Below are 17749 nucleotides of genomic sequence, written 5' to 3' on the forward strand. Positions count from 1 at the left end.
AATGCAAGTGAGGGATAGTGAAATATTAAATCATAATAAAGGTAGTGGAATGAAGTAGAGGCATGAGTGCAAGCAGAGCTAGGGTATTAAGATTATAAGTCCAGAGAAGCTTACTGATAAAATGGGAAAATTTTCATCCTAATTTTGAGTGTCACCACCACTAAATATTACATTCATTAAGAAATAGCAGGTTAGAAAACCAGCATGTATTTTAATAAAATGATCTAAATAATGGTAAAGTCAAGCCAACATCAATAGGAATACATGCACATTTTGAAACTATATCTCTAACTTGCATTTCCATATTAAAATATATATTCTGTTCAGCTTATCCAGTTTTGATATGCTGAGGTAAATTTAAGCATATATAGCCCTTAGCTATAAAATAAAGTAGAAAATGTGTGCACACATGAATTACCAATTTGAATCCTATGAATGGAATTTCCAGTTTATTATTTCTTGTTACTCTCATCCTTTTAGGGATATCTGTTCCCTTCTTCTTTGACACAACTTGAAGTTTCTTATGCCTGTGTAACTTTTTGTATAAATTAGAAAAATAGAGTTGAATGGAAGGAGACATAAGGAGTTAGAAATTCTCTACTACAAACAGTGTCATCAGTTCAGTTCAGTCGCTCAGTCATGTCCTACTCTTTGCGACCCCATGGACTGCAGCACACCAGGCCTCCCTGTCCATTGCCAACTCCCTGAGTTTACTCAAACTCATGTCCATGGAGTCAGTGATGCCATCCAGCCATTTCATCCTCTGTCAACCCCCTTCTCCTCCTGCCCTCAATCTTTCCCAGCATCAGGGTCTTTTCAAATGAGTCAGTTCTTCGCATCAGGTGGCCAAAGTATTGGAGCTTCAGCTTCAGCATCAGTCCTTCCAATGAATATTCAGGACTGATTTCCTTTAGGATGGACTGGTTGGATCTCCTTGCAGTCCAGGGGACTCTCAAAAGTCTTCTCCAACACCACACTTCAAAAGCATCAATTTTTCGGTGCCCAGCTTTCTTTATAGTCCAACTCTCATATCCCTACATGACTACTGGAAAAACCATAGCCTTGATTAGACAGACCTTTGTTGGCAAAGTAATGTCTCTGCTTTTTAATATACTGTCTAGGTGGGTCACAACTTTCCTTCCAAGGAGCAAGCGTCTTTTAATTTCATGGCTGCAGTCTCCATCTGCAGTGATTTTGGAGCCCCCAAAAATAAAGTCTATCACTGTTTCCACTATTTCCCCATCTATTTGCCATGAAGTGATGGAACCAGTTGCCATGATCTTTGTTTTCTGAATTTTGAGTTTTAAGCCAACTTTTTCAATCTCCTCTTTCCCTTTCATCAAGAAGCGCTTTAGTTCTTCTTCACTTTCTGCCATAAGGGTGGTGTCATCTGCATATCTGAGGTCATTGTATTTCTCCTGGCAATCTTGATTCCAGCTTGTGCTTCATCCAGCCCAGGGTTTCTCTTGATGTACTCTGAATATCAGTTAAATAAGCAGGGTGACAATATATAGCTTTGATGTACTCCTTTCCCAATTTGGAACCAGTCTGTTGTTCCATGTCCAGTTCTAACTGTTGCTTCCTGACATGCATATAGATTTCTCAAGTGGCAGGTCAGGTGGTCTGGTATTCCCATCTCTTTCAGATTTTCCAGACGTTGTTGTGGTCCACACAGTCATAGGCTTTAGCATAGTCAATAAATCAGAGAATCCCGTGAATAGTATGAAAAGGCAAAAAATAGTATCATGGCCTTGTGCAAATGACTTATATCTGGGCCTCAGAAACATCATCAAATAACAGTGCTACCTGCCTCTTTAAGACTATTTTGAAGGCCAACCTAAATACTGTGTAGAAAAGCTTGGAAAATAATAAAGTACACAAATAAAATATTAAAAATGGCTTTTATTTTATTCTCAGCTCAGTTACACCTAGGCAGCACCAACTTGCCTAATGCATATAATCAGTAAAGAAGAAAATCAAGTTGTGCTTTTTCTCAGAGACTTATCAAAGTCCTGATAGTAAATAGTGAATTAATAGTAAAATTTAAATGCATATATTTTTAGAGTTATAGAGGAAGTTACAGTTCCCTTGGTCAAATGTGAAAATCACAGACTAGAACATATTGAAAAGTTAATTAAAACTGTACCCTCCCCCATACCTGTGTGTTTGAAGAGAAACATATTGCTTCTTGATAGTCCTAAGGAATGAGGTAAATTTTCTCATTTATATTCAGTCTTAAATATTTATCACATTATAAATTTAGCGATGATGCATGCATGGATTTATCTCATCACTTTGAAGAGACCTTTCCAAGCAGAGCTGTACTCTGAGGGTGCAGGCAAGTTGGTTTCCCTTTGGAGCAAGGCCAGCGCTTCCTTATTAGTGGTGGTGGTGGTTTAGTCGCGAAGTCGTGTCTGATTCTTGCCGTCCCATGGATTGTAGCCCACCAGGCTCCTCTGTCCGTGGGATTCTCCAGGCAAGAATACTGGGGTGGGTTGCCATTTCCTTCTAATTAGAGGCAGAACTGAACTGAATTAGAGGTAGTCCCAGAAGGACCGTAATATTTGGAGATACCCTCACAGCCATCCTGTCCAGCCTTAAATCCCACACGAGAATGTCGTCTTGGGGAATTCCCTGACCGTCCAGTGGTGATGACTCGGCACTTTCACTCCTGGGGCCCTGGGTTCGATCCCTGGTGGGAAACCAAGATCCTGCAAGCCAGGTGTGAACAGGAGGGGGTTGGGGGATGTTGTCATTTTTGATACCCATTTAGAATAAACTTCTTAACAAACAATGAACTCACTGCCTCCTACAGCCCCTCCTCCTGAAGGACTATTCAGATAGCCTGTTCCTAATGTTGCTTTTGGCCTTCACTTCACGTCATGTTCTCTGGCATTAACACCTCCATCTCCCACATCCCTACAAAGAATATTTGAAAATATCTCACCTGTGTCTTATCTCTTTCCCAAAATAAAGTTTCCATTTTTTTTCTTTCCAACTTTTTTTTTTTTTTTTAATTTGCAGTGGTTGGGCTTGGCCGTACTGTCCTTGGGTATCTGTCTAGAGACATGTTTCGCTCGATTTCAGAAGGAGACACACTATATTACAGATGTGGTTTGATAAGGACCAGATAATTCACTGAAGCTGTTAACTTGGTGTTCTGGATGTTCCTTTTCTATTGCTGAATGCTGAGATTGCAGCCGTGAAATTGTTGACCCTTGGAATCACGGAGACAATTAACACCTATACGTGAATTTCATATCAGCTTCCTTTAAAGATCTATCCCTCACCCTGCACTTTAATGGTTCGGTTTCTGAATCTAAGCATCTTTACTTTTGGTTTTATTATATTTCATCTTGACAGCCTTGGCTCATCTATTAAACCTATGGAGACATTTTTAAATCCCAGTTTTGTGTCAGTCACAGATTCACAGATTTAATAAGCACTGTTTCTTATGTCCTTTTGCAATTTAGTGTCAAAATGCTGAACAAGAAAAGACCAAGGACAGCAGGGTTACTCTCTAATGAAATTATGTATCTGAAAGTGCTTTGCAAACACTATTTTATATTCATCTTTGGTTTTGTGTCCTTTCTTCTATCTTTTTTATATGTGCTCTTTTATATAATCTGACCTTATGTAGAATTCTTCTTATATAGTCTTCATCATTTCTTTAACTTCTTTTTCCAGTTACCTCTCTGCCTTCAGAATCATTTCTAGTTGCATCATTTGTATTTTACTTTTAGAATTTCTTTGTTTTTTGAGTCATCTTTTCTCTTAGAAACTTTCACAGGTGGTAACTTCTCTGAGATTTCTAGTATATGATTTTCCTTTATTTGCAGTTGAAAATCTTTAATTTGTATTTCTTGAGCATCTGTTATATGTAGTGAATATGCTTGGTGCTACATATACATTCAATTACTCATATGGTGTTCTTGGACCTCAAAGAGTTCATAAGCCAATAGGAGACCTAAGGCATGTGATGTACCACTAGGGGCACATGATTGTGACACCTCTCACCCCATTCTCTCAGTTCTTTCCTGTAGTTGTAAATGTGTTTAAGTCCTCCCCACCCTTCTACCAGAAGGAAGTACTCCTCATGCTTCTAGATATTTTCTACATCCATATTGCCTATTAGCATGTTTGCAATGATTCTAGCTTCCAATCTCCAGGTAGTCCTTGGTTCATTTGAGATTGCTCCAGAACCTTCTTTTAATCCACTGTGAATCCAATTTATAATTGCTCAACAGTTGCCCAGGATTGACAGCCTCTATTCAACTCACTATCTTTGGTCTAGAATGTATGCTGTGACTGTTATAAGGCAGGCTCAATCTTTCTACATACATTTTTATTTATATACTCTTCTTGTATATATTCATGAGGGTGTGCATATTAGAAATGTCTGCTTTATCTATATATGCATAAAGTAAGTATTTCTAATATAATGTACGTATATACTATGTAGGTATTTAAAGTATACTGTATATATAGTATGCCAGTGTGAATTTACTTAGACCATAAATTCATGACTTTGGATATATAAATGTCAAGTAGATCTATTTATAATATAGTGTATTTAGCATTTTGAATAGAGCTTAAAGTAATAAATTAAAAACAAAGAAACAGCCACCACCACAACAAAAACAGAATAATTCCTATCCACACATGCAGCATTTTCTCCCAGTATTTTAAACCATCTCACATTTCCCAAGCACCAGAAATCCATATTTTCTTTTGTTTTTTGGCTAATGAAGGTAAGAGCAGGTAGAGAGACTCTGTTCCGCCTCAGTCCAGCAAGGTAAATGGCAGTTGGATAATTTACCGTACACACTTTAGTGGCACAAAACCTAATTTTTATCCCTTAGAGTAAAGCAACTGCTGTGCTCTGGTACCCAGTGTGAGCGGCAGTGAGGTGCTTTTCCTTGATTAGTGGATTTAAGGGTTTTTGGGTGTTTTTTTTGTAGTTCTCCTGGAGACATTGTATTCAAGATGTGGTTTAAAAAAGGATTGAATAATTCACTGCAGTTGCTAAACTTGGTGTTCTTAATGTTCCTTTTCTATTAATGAATGCTGAGATTGCAGCCTGATACTGTTGCCTGATAAGGGTTATTCCAAGGCGCATGATGTACCATTATGTCGATTCACATGCAGATGTGAGAAATAATACAAAGAGATCCCCATATGTCCTACTCCTAGCTTCTCCCAGTAATACATCTTGCATAACTGTAGTATAAAATCTAGTGTCTCAATCAGGACACTGACATCGCTCTTATCCACTGACCTTATTCAGGTTTAGCAGCTAAACATATTCTTATATGTGTTGATACTCAGTTTTCTAAATTTTATCACATGTAAGTATGTACAAACACAGTCAAAATACCAAATGGTTCTATCCTCATAATACCTCTTGCTACTCTTCTGTACCCACAGCTGCCTCTGTCCCCCATCCCTAACTCCTATCGATTATACTCAACTTTAAAAGAAGTGTACTCATGTATTACTTGTATTATGAATATTAATAAACATATGGGACATGCACTTTCTCATCTGCATATTAAAAGTGATCTGCTTTCTACAGATTTCTGCATGAGTCAGAGTTTGAAGATAGTATATATATACATATAATAGACATGTTTTGAAGTTCTATAAAATGTGCTTTAAAAATTCTTATGATTCAAAGATGTATGCAGTGTTATGCTGTCTTTATGAAATGATTTCTGTTTTCACCTGCAAGAGGTGAGGTTGTAGAGGAAAGGAAATAATGAAAGGAGAGGAAGGGATGTGTGGAGGGGGAGAGAAGCAGAGGGGGATAGAGGGAGGAGCAGTAAGGTGAAGGGCGAGAACCCGCATGTATAGAAGGTCTAAGGAAGTTGATGGGTCACTGCCCCAAATGTTCAGAGATCAGATGGAGACAAAGCACCAACGCCAGTATGGACTACAGTTAAAGACTTGGTATCTCAACCTGATAGGAAACTTTGTTGGTACTCTGAAGAAAGAAGTGGAAAGAGGGCAGAATCAGTGGAAATAAGTTGAAATGTAGAGGCGTTTGATTTATATAAAATATAAACATTTTTGGCAAGTTATATTAGACACATGCATTACTCACATCCACAACTGTATGCATATGTGTAATATCAAAGAACATTCAAAATGACACTATGGTGTCAGTGTTATTATAACCATTTTAAAACTAAGAGACAAAAGTTCTCAGTAAATCAGGAGTCACAGTAGACAGGGAGGCCAGAAAGGAATGGAGGGAGCAATGGAGGGAGGCAGGAAAAAGGAAAGAAAGGAAGAAATGGGGATTCAGGAAAGAACAAAGGAGTGAAGGGGGGAGAATGAAATGGTATGTGTAGATATTAAACATTGCCTTGATAAGAACTTACTGATATTCTCCTTTAATTGAAAAATAATGTTACCAAGGTGACACACTGAAGTGAAGATTGCATGCCTGCTAAGTCACTTCAGTCGCGTCCGACTCTCTGCAACCCCATGGACTCTAGCCTGCCAGGCTCCTCTATCCATGGGCTTCTCCAGGCAAGAATACTGGAGGGGGTTGCCGTGCCCTCATCCAGGAGTGACCCTAATATCTGTCTGCTGATTTTTTTTCCAAATCACTAAGAGTAACCAGAATGTTGTACTTTATTTTCCCCTGTTTCAAGGAAACAGAGCAGAACTGACATTTATAGTGTTAGAATAGACCACGATCTAGGACAGGAAGAAGTAAAAGGACAACTCTCTCACTTCACCAGGGGATGAAGATGTGCCAATCGAAGTTGTCTTTAAGAAGAAAAAAAATATTTTCTAATCTTTGAAATTCAAAAAAATAAAGGAAACATTTAATTCAGAGAAAACTAAAAGAAATTAAAAGACGAGAAATTTTAGCTTCTGAATGATTTATGTATTGGAGTATTTTTTATTACTATTTTGCATTTTTTTGATTCTGTCATATAAGAAGATATTATTAGTTATGCAAGGGAAGGTAGTTCATTAACCCTGTAATCTTCGTTCAGCCTATTTTACATTTCTTTTACTTATTTTTGTGTAGAACTCTTGCGGGCAAAATCTAGTAGATTTTTATAATTAAAGTCAAATTGGGATGATGCATTTGCTTTCTTCACTAAATCAGATATTAATTTAGTATCCATTGTTTATCAAGAAAAATCTATTATGTTAAATTATCATTATGAGATTTAGTGAAGGAGTCAGCTCCTTAAAAAAAATCCAAAGCCAACAACCACCTATACCCACCTTCTGCCCCTTCTAAAACAGCCCTTCACCTTGGGTTGTATCTTACTGAAATATAGCATTACTTGAAGTTATTTTCTTGACTTGTTAACAGGAAATTGCAAATGCAGTAATAAAATTTTTAGGTCACCAAGATTTATGTTTTATTTAACTGCTGAACTCTTGCTATTAGAGGAAAGGAATGATTAGTTGTTCTCATTTACAATGTGACATTTACATTGAGCAATAAATGTTCTAGTGCCGCATTAATTTATTTATCATATGATCCTGGATGTGTATAATAATTTGTAAACATTTTCCTATAGTCAAGTGCATGATACTACACTTTTATCCAGTAACACAAATGCATTTCCATATTCAATCAGTGTCTCTAATTTAATTTTTAAATTAGGTTTAGCAATGCTGGTGATGAGGCAAGCTTGCTTTAGTAATAGTGTTTATATGAATCCTTCTGAATATTTATGCATTTAAAAAACTCATTTATGTGAAGTAATTTCCAATTTGATTTTGCAGTTCTAGTTCATTTTTTCAAGCTATTTGTCTTAATAAAATAGCACTTTTTGTGTTATACCCTCATTTTTGAAGTAGTGCACTAAGGATCATGGTCATATTATGCCAAGCCATATATGATTATTAAATAGCTGATTAAATTAATTTCAGTGAAACCATGATTCATTTGTTCACATATATCCAAAATTCTCACTTTTTGCTTCATGAAGATCAAACATCTATCTGGATGATTAAGTGTTTGATTTTTATTCATTTTCAATACAAGGTAAATATAATTAAGGACTAATGTAAAACACCTCCCTCATGTTATTCTGTGGGGCTTCCTTGGTGGCTCAGTGATAAAGAATTCACCTGTCAGTACAGGAGATCCAGTTTTGATCCCTGAGTCAGGAAGATGCCCTGGAGAAGGAAATGGCAACCTATTCCAGTATTTTTCCCTGGGATATCCCATGGACAGAGAAGCTTGGTGGGCTACAGTCCATGGGGTCTCAAAAGAGTCAGACATGACAGCAACTAAACAAAAAGAACGTATTATTTTGTACTATTAGAGATAGCAAAAGGATAGAGAAAAATCAGTAATGATGCCATTTGGTGGATTTGTAGTTGTTCAAATCCTGGATATTTAAATTGAAAGGAATACTTAATATTATTTTACTGTTAGCTTCAAATATTTCAAGGATTTCCTTAAGGTTTAATGCGCTAAAACTTAAGGCAGCCTTAGGAAGAAGTTCTCTTTGTTGTTCATTCGCTCAGTCGTGTCTGACTCTTTGTGACCCCATGGACTGCAGCACTCCAGGCTACCTTGTCCTTCACCATCTCCTGGAGCTTGCTTAAACTCATCTCCATTAAGTAGGTGATGCCATCCAACCATTTTGTCCTCTGTCATTCCCTTCTCCCACCTTCAATCTTTCCCAGCATCAGGGTCTTTTCTAATGAGTCAACTCTTCACATCAGGTGGCCAAAGTACTGGAGCTTCAACTTCAGCATAGTCCTTCCAGTGAATATTCAGGACTGATTTCCTTTAGGATTGACTGGTTTTATTTCCTTGCAGTCCAAGGGACTCTCAAGAATCTTCTCCAACACCACTGTTCAAAAACATCAATTCTTTGATGCTCAGCTTTCCTTATGGTCCAATTCTCACATCTATACATGGCTACTGGAAAAACCATAGCTTTGACTAGATGGACCTTTGTCAGCAAAGTAATGTTTCTGCTCTTTAATATGCTGTCTTTGTTTGTAGCTTTTCAGGAGGGAAATAAAATCATTGAATGCCCTAAAGTGAATAACACATTTTGATTGATACTTTCATATATACTATGCTTTGAAATGATAACAGCATTTTATAATATTGTTTTTTAATTATTATTTTAAAAGAGAAAACTGAGGAATACTGTCATAGTGATGGTTCCAACCAAGGTTCATAAGACTTTAAAGTTTTGCCTTTACTGATAGTGAGATTCAAATTAAAATACATGTTTAGATGACTGATGAACAGTCATTATTGATGAGAAAAAAAGATATTCCTTAATAACTCCTAGAGTTTTGCCCATGTTTTCTGAGTTCTTTTTGGAGTTTCATATTGGCATCTAAGATAATTGTTAGAGGGAGAAACATATTTCTTGGGAATACATGTACATAAACAGTAACAGTTGCCAAATTTTCTAAGACTGTGGAAGAAGGCCAACATAGCAACAACTTGGAACTATGGAACTGATCAGAATTTCTTATAAGATGTTTTATTTAAACATACTATCAAGAAGAAAAGGAAGTTTTTATGAGATCTCACAGGAAAAATGCTTTATTAGAATCACAGTCTAAAATCTCTTTGTTTTTGGCATTGCCAAAAATACATGGACCCACTGTCCCCCCAAAAGAAATAGCACCATTTTAGGTTTGTTCACTATAGAATCTATAATAGCTGTCTAAAATCTTCACTTGCATTATGAGATATAAGAGCATTGATTTGTAGTGAGATACCCCTGGTGAGCGGAGAAGGCAAAGGCACCCCACTCCAGTACTCTTTTGCCTGGAAAATCCCATGGATGGAGGAGCCTGGTGGGCTGCAGTCCATGGGGTCGCTAGGAGTCGGACACGACTGAGCAACTTCACTTTCACTTTTCACTTTCGTGCATTGGAGATGGGAATGGCAACCCACTCCAGTGTTCTTGCCTGGAGAATTCCAGGGACGGGGGAGCTGGTGGGCTGCCATCTGTGGGGTCACACAGAGTCGGACACGACTGAAGCACTGATGAGACCTTCAGCTTTGGCAGGTACTAGCTCTACAACCTTGTTAAAGATTTCTTGACTTATCTCTATTCCTCCTCTTTTTAAATAGTGATGTAGATGAATATGTGTTTAACTCATTTGATTCTTGAGAGAATTGATTTAGATAAGCATAGTATAGTAATTGCTTAATTAAAGACAGTATAACAAAAGAAAAATGTTGTCATTAATAAATTATGTAACCATACATATAAAGAACTTTGCCTGGGAATTTGAATTATATAGGATTGTATCAGTTTCTATAATTTTCATATTAAAATGAAGACAAAGAAATACCCTTAATTATCAATCCTTAGTTTTTTTCTTTTTCTTTTAGTTAGCATAATAATTGGAAGTATTTCAATGCCATTCTCCCAAATCTTCCCACGGACTCTGTGGGAGAGGGAGAGGGTGGGAAGATTTGGGAGAATGGCATTGAAACATGTAAAATATCATGTATGAAACGAGTTGCCAGTCCAGGTTCGATGCACTATACTGGATGCTTGGGGCTAGTGCACTGGGACGACCCAGAGGGATGGTATGGGGAGGGAGGAGGGAGGAGGGTTCAGGATGGGGAACGCATGAATACCTGTGGCGGATTCATTTTGATATTTGGCAAAACTAATACAATTATGTAAAGTTTAAAAATAAAATAAAATTAAAAAAAACTGTTATCAATTAAAAAAAATAATTGGAAGTATTTATACTTTGTTATCATAATGCACTATTATAAAGTAAAATTCTAAATTCAAATTTATTCTTGCTGTAGTAACAATACTACTTGCTGTAGTAAATGCTACCTCATTACTGCAGATAAGGGAAAATAAAATTTCAAAAACAATTAGGTTTTTTGGCTTAAATATTTTAGTTCTAGGAGCTTATGATACTTATACCAGGAATTTAATATACTATTCAGTCACACACATGTGTAGATATGAGTTATATCATTTTTATGATAATATCTTCTTTTTATAATAACAAAATCCTAGAAATGGTGCTTTTCAGTTGGGATGTATTATGAGCAGATTATGTTGTATTCATATGATAGATATTGACTGATAGGATGGATGGTGTTGATGATAGAAGATAGAAATGGAATAATCACCATGATATATTAAAGGAATAGGACAAAATGGCATACAGTATTCTTATATATGAATAAAAATCTACACATATGCACACACATTTATATATGCATAAAATATTTCTGAGAGTATGTTCTGAAATATGAAATTGGTTCTTTCTGAGAGGGCTGTATCTTTCTGACATTTTTGCCATACATATATATATTATATATGTAAAATGTATTTTAAAATATATGGAAGGAAATGAATGAAAAGGCAAGCAATAGCTATCTCAGATGGTTGGCATATTATTTATTTATATCTCTGTATAGGGGTTAAAACTATCGCACAATTGCATTCATCTCACACGCTAGTAAAGTACTGCTCAAAATTCTCCAAGCCAGGCTTTAGTAATACGTGAACCGTGAAATTCCAGATATTCAAGCTTGTTTTAGAAAAGACAGAGGACCCAGAGATTAAATTGCCAACATCCGCTGGGTCATGGAAAAAGCAAGAGAGTTCCAGAAAAACATCTATTTCTGCTTTATTCACAATGCTAAAGCCTTTGACTATGTGGATCACAATAAACTGTGGAAAATTCTGGAAGAGATAGGAATACCAGACGACCTGACCTGCCTCTTGAGAAACGTATATGCAGATCAGGAAGCAACAGTTAGAACTGGACATGGAACAACAGACTGGTTCCAAATAGGAAAAGGAGTACATCAAGGCTGTATATTGTCACCCTGCTTATTTAACTTCTATGCAGAGTACATCATGAGAAACACTGGGCTGGAAGAAGCACAAGCTGGAATCAAGATTGCCAGGAGAAATATCAATAACCTCAGATATGCAGATGACACCACCCTTATGGCAGAAAGTGAAACTCAAAAGCCTCTTGATGAAAGTGAAAGAGGAGAGTGAAAAAGTTGGCTTCAAGCTCAACATTTAGAAAACGAAGATCATGGCATCCAGTCCCATCACTTCATGGGAAATATATGGGGAAACAGTGGAAACAATGTCAGACTTTATTTTTCTGGGCTCCAAAATCACTGCAGATGGTGATTGTAGCCATGAAATTAAAAGATCCTTACTCCTTGGAAGGAAAGTTATGACCAACCTAGATAGGATAATAAAAAGCAGAGACATTACTTTGCCAACAAAGGTCCATCTAGTCAAGGCTATGGTTTTTCCAGTAGTCATGTATGGATGTGAAAGTTAGACTGTGAAGAAAGCTGAGCACCGAAGAATTGATGCTTTTGAACTGTGGTGTTGGAGAAGACTCTTGAGAGTCCCTTGGACTGCAAGGAGATCCAGCCAGTCCATTCTAAAGGAGATCAGTCCTGGTTGTTCTTTGGAAGGACTGATGCTAAAGCTGAAACTCCAATACTTTGGCCACCTCATGTGAAGAGTTTATTCATTGGAAAAGACTCTGATGCTGGGAGGGATTAGGTGCAGGAGAAGGGGACAACAGAGGATGAGATGGCTGGATGGCATCACCAACTCTATGGACATGAGTTTGGGTGAACTCCAGGAGTTGGTGATGGACAGGGAGGCCTGTCATGCTGCAGTTCATGGGGTTGCAAAGAGTCGAACATGATTGAGTAACTGAACTGAACTGATAGGGGTATGTCTTATTTATTCTATACTTTTATAATAACATATTTCTTTTATAATAAATATAAATTTTAAAGATAGCATTGGTTGTCAAATTCATAAAAATACTTTGAAATAAAGAAAATGTAATGTGAAAAGTGAAAGTTTCTCAGTCATATCTGATTCTCCAACCCCGTGGAATAGTCTATGGAATTCTCCAAGCTAGAAAATACTGGAGTGGGTAGCCATTCCATTCTCCAGGGGATCTTTCCAACTCGGGGATCGAACCCAGGTCTCCTGCATTGCAGGCAGATTCTTGTACTTTTAGTCAACTTTATCTTTTATCTGTGCATTGATTTTTAGAATTTTGGAATAAATTCCATATTAACTTAGCAATAGTTTACCTTTCTCTTTGGATAAAGTCATAATTTTTACATCTCTAACATATTAAAATTTGACTTTATAAGATCATTCACACATCTTTACAAATGGAGATAGCAGAAACAATAAGCTAAACTTGAGTGATCCTTGTATCATCTTCAGTCTATTTTTTTTCTCACTCTTTAGAATTGTACTACTCCTCACATTTGTCTCTGTGGATAAAATAAGTCATAGCCAAAGTAAAATAAAAATGCTTTTACTCATTTCAAGAACATTTTTAAAACTTAGCCGATTTCTACATTAAAAATTGACAGTGATTGAGTATCAGTGATACTATTATACAGATCTTGAGGGAAAGCAAGTAAATATTGTGTCTCATAGAGCTAGGTTGATTATTATTTAGATTGACATGGAACTTTTAGAAATAGATAGAAATCAGCAATCTGCTGACGTGGAGTTAAAATACAAATGGCACGTCTCTATATTTTCTCCCTAGATGTATGGGTTGAAATAAGTGAATTTTATCTATTTAAGAATAAAACAGGCAACTTGGCAAACTATTAACTCCATGAAAGTTAAAGTCACTCAGTCATGTCCAACTCTTTGTGGCCCCATGGGCTATAAAGTCCATGGAATTCTCCAGGCCAGAATACTGGGGTGCGTAGCCGTTCCCTTCTCCAGGGGATCTTCCCAACCCAGATCTCCTGCATTGCAGGCAGATTCTTTACTAGCTGAGCCACCAGGGAAGCCTGAGAATACTGGAGTAGGTAGCCTATCCCTTCTCCAGCAGATCTTCCCGACCCAGGAATTGAACCGGGGTCACCTGTATTGCAGTCCATGGAGTTGCTAAGAGTCAGACACAACTGAGGGCTTCACTTTCACTTTTCACTTTCAGGCATTGGAGAAGGAAATGGCAACCTACTCCAGTATTCTTGCCTGGAGAATCCCAGGGACTGGGGAGCCTGGTGGGCTGCTGTCTATGGCGTCGCACCGAGTCGGATATGACTGAAGCAACTTAGCAGCAGCACCTGTACTGCAGGCGGATTCTTTACCAGCTGAGCTGAAAGGAAAGCCCTGTTTAACTCCATGAGGGCAAGACTAATGAGATTCATTCCTTCATTGCTGTATCCCCATTGTAGGGTTTCTGGTACTTAGTAGGGATGATTAGTATTTAACAATAGCCTACAAGTTAAATTCATTGAAATATAAAGAAAATTGAACTTTGATGTTCAGTTGTTTAAACTATTTTCAATTATGAGATAAGAAAACTTCCAAAAGTGAAAAGCAGACTGCTGACATATTTATTAGAATCAGAGCATATTACAGATTCCACTGGAAAGCCTTATTATGCAAATCTATGAATATTTGAGTTCTATTTAGTGATATTCCTGATCGAGATTGAAACTGATCACACAGTTAACAACAACCATATTTTTCAAAGATACAGCATTAGCATATTTTGATATGCTTTTTTTGTTGTTGTTCTTGTCTCCTTTGAAGAGTCCCTGTAACCATTCTGCCAGGTGTTTGGGAAGATATGTAGTAGCTGAGCACCCTTACTTCTGTCACCATCCTCAGAATCAACTTTGGAGATGCTTTCACCCTGTCCGTCTTCTGCAGCAGCCAGGCAGAGTGCTGACTCCTTCTCTGCAGTGAGGAACTCTTCAGGCTCCAGAAGTAAGTTGATTGCATTCAGTTTGGTCATTGCCAGTGGGTTTAAAAACACTTTAGGTGAGGCTAACTAGAAATCTTGCTAATTAATATACAAATTAAAAGCCAATATTATTCATCACTGAATATTTCTTTTATTTTTTGAGTCCTGGCTTTTTGGAGATACAAATTCTACCACATTGATGTTGCTAACCTATACTCTTATGGAATATTCAAAAAATTTTTTGAGATTTCACTTGTGTTATCACAAATTGTGTTTGCAGTCTTGAGGCATAGATGTGGGAGAGATTAGCATAATAATGGTTGCACATGAATAAATAGATTCATAATGACCAAGTATTTTATCAAAGTTCCTTAGCTGATGAGTTATGAAGATGGAATAAAATCCCTGGTTTTTTGATTCTTGAAACTCTAGTACTCCTTCCAGGTCTGTGATCCCTGTTGCTTCATAGAAGGTAAGGGACTTGTGCTAGAAATAGTACTTTTCTTGATTGGTTGATTTACTGAATGACATGTTCTCTGTGTCACTGAAGGAGAGTTATGGCAGCCTATACATATGCATTCAGAAAAACTAAGGACAAGGGAAATCAAATTCCCAACTATGTGTTTGTCTCTCTTCTTTCTAGTTGCTGGATAAATCAGGGAAATACATTAATTACACGATTATTTGTGTTCACAGTGTTTGATAGTAAAGACAGTTATTTCGAACTTTGGACTTTCCTGGTCCATAAGTTAGATTCTATCTTTTTGCTGTTTTTTTTAGTTTATTGGTTTAAATTTAGAGTATTTCTTTTTTTACTTCTCCAAAACTCTTGATTTAAGTGCCTCTTGCTGCTGTTAAGGATATATTTGTATCACATTGCGACCATACAGACAATGATTATGGGTATATTTTTACAGACAGCAAAATTTGATGTAGCCTAGATTGTCCTAGTAATTTGGTGCTTGGCAATTGAAATTTCCTTGAAGGGAATGAGTAGGAGATACTTAATAACCTTACTTTTATTTTGCAACATATTACAGCTTAATATTCCAGCAACAGACAAGTCTTGTCCTTAGAGAATATAGAGACTGTTAAGAATTTATTTCTGAATCCTAGTGTTACCCTTGTATAAGATTTAAAACAGGCCGTCAGTGTATCATTGCTAGTGTACTGAAAGTAATATAGAAGGACTACTTTTAAGACATAAACAGAAGAATGTATTGGGTTATGTTGAGGTTAATTCATTATAACTCTAACTGTAGCATAAAATGATGAATCTGAATATACAGAAGACAGATTACAAATCATTATTTTAGTGTAGGTTTTTTCTATGTATATTTTATTATTTTGTGCTCTTTATGTACATGATTTATTCATTTATCTTAAGAATTGCTTTCATGGCTTTTGTCCTTAAGCTTTTTTTTAAATAAAACAACTTGAGGAAGACGTTCTAAATTTTCCACCTTTTTCTTTTCTTAAAGAAATTGAGGATATTCTCTGAGCCTGAGGTGATTGGACACATTTTTTTTAGATGTGGACTATCTGGCATTTGTTTCTTAAAGGCAACCAACCCCACAAGAAGCTGCAGAGAGTTTATCCACCCAAACAATGAATTATATAATTAATTAATTTTTGTATTTCACGGATAAAGTTGACTTTTTCTAAATAAACATCAGACTTTATGAAAGCTGTTAGCCAAAGGAAGTGTATTTACTGATGTAGATTCCCTAGTGTAAATCACAAGACTTAGTGAATTCAACTACATTTTCATTTACTAATGGCTATAATCAAGGCCAAAGGGATTTACTTAATTAACCTGGCAACAGAAGGCTAAACAGAAATAATTTATATATTGAAAACGACTCTTCTGAGTTAATGTTTAATTCAATTTTTTTAATTGCCAGTCCATTAGTCTGTAAAAGTAGAACCTCCTTTTCCATTTTATTTTTTCCTTTGGAGTAACATTAGGCTAAAAGTCTTGCATGGAATTAATTACACTTAAAAAAGAGAAAGTAAATACATTCCTAATTAGGTTCCTCAAATTTCAAATAGCTCATTGAAAATTCATAGCACATCCATTAAAATCCCTTTAAAAAACTAAATGGGATACTGGGAACTTTCTTAGTGGCAGTAATGAATGGAGAAGTAGTGAAAGAATGAGATGATGGAAGGCCTGTTTGTTATTAGTGCAGGTTAGTTGAGGTGGTGGTATTATGATGGTTATTCCTCTCACTGTGGCCTTTTCAATTAGTTTTGATCAGAAGAGAATACTTTTCTCAGTTTTTGCTGTTCTTGTTTAGCTAAAGCACAGATAAATTTAAAGAATAAAGAATAGTGTCTGAAGAGGAGATGTACATGCCTGTGTAAATATATCAGTTCAGTTCAGTTCAGTCGCTCAGCCACGTCCGACTCTTTGTGACTCCATGGACGCCAAGCACGCCAGGCTTTCTTGTCCGTTACCAACTCCCAGAGCCTACTCAAACTCATGTCCATCATGTCAGTGATGCCATCCAACCATCTCATCCTCTGTCATCCCCTTCTCCTCCCACTTTCAATCTTTCCCAGCATCAGGGTCTTTTCCAATGAGTCAGTTCTTCGCATCAGGTGGCCAAAGTACTGGAGTTTCAGCTTCAGCATCAGTCCTTCCAATGAATATTCATGACTGGTTTCCTAAACATAATTTAATATACTCATAGCAGCAATGATAGTTACAAGGCTAGTATGCCTTCTAAAGAGTAAGGTGGCCTTGTGCTGTGCTATATCACTTCAATCATGTCGGACCCTGTGCAACCCATGGACTGCAGCCCGCCAGGTTCCTCTGTCTGTGGGATTCTCCAGGCAAAAATACTGGAGAGGGTTGCCATTTCCTTCTCCAAAAGTAGCCTTAATGACATTAAATATGTAATATAAATATAAGGTAACTTTAAAAATTTGAATATGCTCTCAACCAGTGTTTTATTTTTTTTTAACTTCACATATATACATATATCTTTACCCATATATGTATGGCTAAATCATTGAAATCATTGATATTTGA

At 36.7% G+C, this 17749-nt stretch overlaps 1 protein-coding gene across 4 annotated transcripts in view; it reads left to right on the forward strand.

The window, feature by feature from the left end:
- The window catches only part of LRFN5 (leucine rich repeat and fibronectin type III domain containing 5), a 321982-nt gene that overhangs the window by 147866 nt on the left and 156367 nt on the right, over nucleotides 1-17749 (forward strand). For all 4 annotated transcript variants that reach the window (XM_027520837.1, XM_027520840.1, XM_027520839.1 and 1 more), the window contains exon 2: nucleotides 14559-14735. The gene's annotated coding sequence lies outside the window, so the exon portion shown is untranslated. The remainder of the gene's footprint in view (nucleotides 1-14558; nucleotides 14736-17749) is intronic.

The sequence above is a fragment of the Bos indicus x Bos taurus genome, chromosome 21 (assembly GCF_003369695.1).
Source record: "Bos indicus x Bos taurus breed Angus x Brahman F1 hybrid chromosome 21, Bos_hybrid_MaternalHap_v2.0, whole genome shotgun sequence".
Taxonomy (NCBI): domain Eukaryota; kingdom Metazoa; phylum Chordata; class Mammalia; order Artiodactyla; family Bovidae; genus Bos; species Bos indicus x Bos taurus.